The following is a 5,576-nucleotide window of genomic DNA, read 5'->3' as shown; positions in this document are numbered from 1 at the left end:
TGCACTGAACTGGAAAGCACAGATTCTGCCCAAACCAATGGTTCCAAGTTTGTTGAAAAATGTAAAGTCTAATGCCAACATGGCTGAACTCTACAGGTTTCAAAAAACCTAGAAATACTTATTTGAGAGGAGCGGTGACATACAGATATTAAAGTAAACTCAAATATTTGCAAATATCAGTATTCTTTGATATCTTACATCCACATCTGATGGATGTCCATCTAATGACAACCCAAGGGCTTCCAGTTTGTGGCTCTTTAAAAGAAAATATTTGTCCTAAATGCCATAATGACAATCTTAGGACAGAGTCTCGATTGTAAACATGCATTCAGGACTAAAGGGTGTGTTCTCTTTAAAATAAAATTTAGGAGGGCTCTTGGGGATTTACTTGGAATCACTGTATTTAAAAAAAGAAGTCATAGTGTATACCTACTTACCTTGAGATATTTCCTTCAAACACTGCTATAATTTCATTTGAAATGTATCCCAACAGACCATTTATTAAAGGTCAAGTTACCAGCCCATGGCACTATCAGGAAGTAGTACTGACATTAGCAGGTGAGGCCCAGTAGAAAGGAGTTGACATAATGAGTTCATACAGTCATAGTAGGACACAAAGTCTCTTTTGCAGTAATGTAATTCATAGATTTAGAAGGGAACTCAAGGCCTTTTTTTTTTCTAGTCTGAGATATGCTTTCTTTTCTCCATTTTATTTATTTATTCATTCATTCATTCATTCATTCATTCATTCATTTATTGCTTCTTTGTCAAAAGTCAGGTGTTTGTAGGTGCATAGATTGATATCTGGTCTTCGACTCAGTTCCATTGGTTCTCCTGTCTGTTTTTATGTCAATGCCAGGCTGTTTTTCAGTACTGTAGCTCTGTAGTAGAGTTTGAAGTCAGGGATTGTGATGCCTCCAGAAGTTCTTTTATTGTATAGAATTGTTTTGCCTATCCTGGGTTTTTTGCTTTTCCATAAGAAGTTGAGTATTGTTCTTTCAAGGTCTGTGAAGATTTTTCTGGGATTTTAATGGGCTTTGCATTAAATTTGTAAATTGCTTTTGGTAAGATTGCCATTTTTATTATGTTAATTCTACCTACCCAAGAGCATGGGAGATTTTTCCATTTTCTGGTGTCTTCTTCAATTTCTTTCTTCAAAGACTTAAAGTTCTTGTCATAATGGTGATGGGCGGAGAAATCAGGTACTTAAAAGACATCTCACACTGGCTCAGAATTGAAAGTTAGACCGTTATTTACCTGCGCGCGGGGGGGGGGGGGGGGTACTTACAACACCATCCAAAAACAATCCTACCAGCCAAGCAGGATCTAGGGGGATGCAAGAATGGGACTTTAGTTTGAAGTCTATTTTGGATATTAGGATAGCTATACCAGCTTGTTTCTTAGGTCCATTTGATTGGGATTCGTTTTCCCAACCCTTTACTCTGAGGTGATGTCTGTCTTTAACATTAAGGTGTGTTTCTTGTATGCAGCAGAAGCATGGATTCTGTTTTTGTATCTAATCTGTTAGCCTGCATATTTTTATAGGTGAATTGAGTTCATTTATATTAAGGGATATTAATGACCAGTGATTGCTAGCTCCGGTTATTTTAGATTTCATTGTTAGAGATGTTATCATGTGTGTTTTTTCTTCTTTGGGATTTGTTGCACTGCGATCATCTGTTGTCTGTGTTTTTGTGTCTGCTCCCACAGAGGTCGCTGCCTGAGAGCTGCTGCAGAAAATATTTTTGACAAAATTCAACATGCCTTAATGATAGAGTGCTAGAGAGAGCAGGAGGGAATATACCTCAATATCATAAAGACTAAGTATGACAAGCCCACACTCAACATCCTAAATGGGAAAAATTCAAAGCAATACTATTAAAATCAGGAATGAGACAACGCTGCCCACATCTCCACTCCTCTTCAATACAGTATCTGAAGCACAAAGCTGGAGCAATAAGGCAAGAGAAGGAAAGTAAAGGGGTAGAAATAGGAAAAGAAGTAAAACTATCCCAGTTTGCAGATGATATGATATTCCAAAAATTCCATCAAAAAGCACCTTCTAGAAATGATCAACAATTTCAGCAAGGTGGCAAAATACAAAATAAACTTACATACTCCAATTCACAATAGTCTCACAGACAATGAAATATCTACGAATAAAACTAAGTAAGGAGATAAAATGTGTCTGTAATAAATCTCTGGAGAAAGAGATTGAGAAAGACATTGGCCAAGACACTGGAGCATCGTATCTCATGCTCAAGGATCAATATGCCAAGTGCTGTAAAAATGATCACCCTACCCAAACCTATTAAGTTCCAATGCTGTCTGCATAAAAATTCCCATCTCATTTCCCCAAAGAAACTGAAATTCATATGGAACCACCAAAAAAAAAACCCTGATAACCAAAGTAATCCTTGACAAAAACAAAACAACACAACAGCAAAACCAAAAATGAGGGAGCAATTACCATTCCAGATTTCAGAACATATTACAGAGCCAAAGTAATAAAACAGAATGGAACTGGCACAGAAATAGGCATATAGATCAATTAAACAAAATAGAAGACCCAAACATGAGTATACACAAATTACAGTCTTCTGATAATTGACAAAGATGGCAGAAACACACACTGGAGAAAGGACAGCACCCTCAGGAATTCTGGAAAATCTGAATGTCTACATGTAGAAGGATGAAATAAGACCCACGTCTACCATCTTGCACAAAAGCTCATTTCAAATGCACCCCAGACCTCAGGGTAAAACCTGAAACACTGAAACTGCTGGAAGACTACAAAGGCAAAACTACAGGATGGAGGTGTAGGAAAGGGCCTTCTAAATAGAGCTCCAGTGTCCAGGAATTAACCAACAATGACCAGTGGGATCTTATAAAACCAAAGGGCTTCTGCCCAATCAGAAAAACAAACAAACAAACAAAAAAACACAATTGAGTAAAGAGGAGGTCAGTAGAGTGGGGGAGAATCTTTCCAGCTATTCATTTGATAGAGCGTTAACAGCAAAAGAATACAAAAAAAAAAAAAACAAGTCAAAACATTAAAGACCCAGAAGAAGAATTCTCAGACAGATAAATAAGAGTGGCTAATATTCAGGCAAATGTTCATCCTCCTTAGCAATTAGCGGAATGCAAATAGAAACAACTTTGCTAAGATCTCTAACACACACACACACACACACACACACACACACACACACACACAGCTGGAGAAAATGTGGGGGATGGAGACTATCATTCACTCCTGGTGATTTGTAAACTACTGCATTCACTCTAGAACACAGTTTGGAGAATTCTCAAGAGGCTAAATATAAATGCAGCACATGGCCCAGCTATGCCACTGCTTGGCATATGTTTAGAGCATGTGACATCCTACCCCACTGATACTTCCTCAGACATGTTTGTTGCTCTTCATAAGAACTAGGAAATGGAAACAACCTAAATAATTTTCAACTGACAAGGGATAATGGAGATGTGGGACATTAACACTATACAATGCTATTCTGTATTTTAAAAAATGAAATCGTGACATATGCAGGTAAATGGATGGACATAGAAAGCATTGTATTCAGTGAGGTAAATCAGATCCCAAAAGACTGCATGTTCTTGCTCCTCTATTTTAAAGCTCCCAAACTCCAGATGTGAGCATACAACCCAGAATAACTGCAGAAACTAGGAAGGTGAAAAGGGACTATGACAAGCTGTCTTAAAGTTTCCACTTCTGAGATTAAAGCAGCATGGTCAAATGCAGCTTTGAGAGGAAAGGGCTTGTTTAAATTTACATCACTGGGGGAGCAGGAACTGAAGCAGAGAGTTGCCTGTATCTACCTCCCAAGTGCTGGGATTACAAGCATGTACCACCACACCCAAGTAACGGTCTATTTGTTAACAAAACTTTTCAGTGTCATTTCAGACTGTTTTGGGAGCAATATCCAGTAAAATAAGGTCTAGTTGATTAGAGCCACCCCCAAGATCCCAGCGTAGAAGGGAAAACCTATCCTCCAGGACTCTTTAACAATGCGACATAGCAGGAGTAAAATTAATGAAGGCAGAATGGAAGGAGTCGTGATCAGGAGATGTGACTTTTATGATTTGATATCAACACCGGTGATTATAGAAAGAACAAAGAAGCAGATGATCTAACACTTCTGTAATTACAAGGCCTATGTGTTAGGAAGAAAGGCCCATAAAGCTAGCCTCTGTGCAGGGTGTGGAGATGGGGCTGCCTAGCTCTCCAGCCTTCGCTTACACCACCTGGGAAGCTTGAGAAGGCTCGTCTGAGAAAACAGCATTGGGGCTTGGTCTAGTGGAAACACCTAGGCATGGGCTTGGAAGCATGAATTTCCTAAGGTACCTATTTGTGCAGAGACCTTAGTCAGGGAGAAGCTGCATCTAAGGCACTGGATCATGTGAGGCTGAGAGTAGGTTCCAGTTGACACTCAAAGGCAGACCAGAGCAGGGCCAGGATGCTCCTCTAGGCCATCCTGATGATGACTTTTTCTTCCCAGGAAGGCTGTTTCCATACAGAAGAAACAGAAGCTTAGGGTAACGATGAAGGTGGAGATGTAGAGAAGAGGACCCACTTAAGAGACTGGACGAAAAGACAGAGCAAGCTGGTGAAGGAGACAAGAAAAAGGAACAGGGAAGACTGTATCTGGTAGTTGAGGGAGTCTGCTTTACCAGTGATGACTTCTTTCTTGGGGTGACTCACAGTTCTGAGTAACTGTTTTGTCACTGCCTCTTTCCATCATGAGAAATAGAAAATGACCAAATCCTGGGTACACCTTGTAATCCTACCTCCATTCTCACAAACTTGAGATGATTGAGAGTAGGTGGGAAGGCAGAGGAAGAAGCCAGTAGGCAAGGTTGGCCAGAGGGCAGGGAACCTGAAGGAAAGATTCTTGATTGCAGATTTCCTGCTTGTTTCTCCTGTGCTATGGCCCAAAGAGTGTGCACATCTTGTCACTCTTAGCTTTTCTTCACATCAGATTGCCACACGCCTTCAATTTGCACAAACCATGATGTAGTGCAATAAAATAAAACACACCTGTACTCTCCTGAAACGGAGGCAGGAAGACAGAGAGACAAGGCCAGCAGAGAACAGATCAGGTTAGGGGGAAAGTGTCTGGGGACCCCTGATACAGGAGATTTGGGGATAGGAATGCTGTGAAGGAACTTAGCCCACCCGGTCTTATCCTCTCAGTGTACTGATTTGAGAATCATGTCTATCCTTATTTATTCTAAACGTGTGGAGATCTGGAAGGAGTCAGAAGTGTAAAACAAAGTAGCACCTGCAGATAGCCAAGCTAGCCAGGTCGAAACTTTTCTCCTTTCCTCCATTGCATTTTTAATATCATTGAAGTTTTAATAAAATTACGACGTTTGTCTCACTTTTAACATTGAGATGGCAAACCGGTCTCAACCTCTTTCTTAATGCATGGGAAAGCAGGTTGAGAGAAGTTGATTGCTCTCAGGGGTGCTGATTAAAGCTGCATTCCAACAATCAACCACTAGGGGGTGACTTTGTAAAAGAATAATTCCTTTGCCAGATCCTGTGCTTCCGT

The sequence above is a fragment of the Microtus pennsylvanicus genome, chromosome 16 (genome assembly GCF_037038515.1).
Source record: "Microtus pennsylvanicus isolate mMicPen1 chromosome 16, mMicPen1.hap1, whole genome shotgun sequence".
Taxonomy (NCBI): domain Eukaryota; kingdom Metazoa; phylum Chordata; class Mammalia; order Rodentia; family Cricetidae; genus Microtus; species Microtus pennsylvanicus.
Note: the sequence above shows the minus strand (reverse complement) of the source record.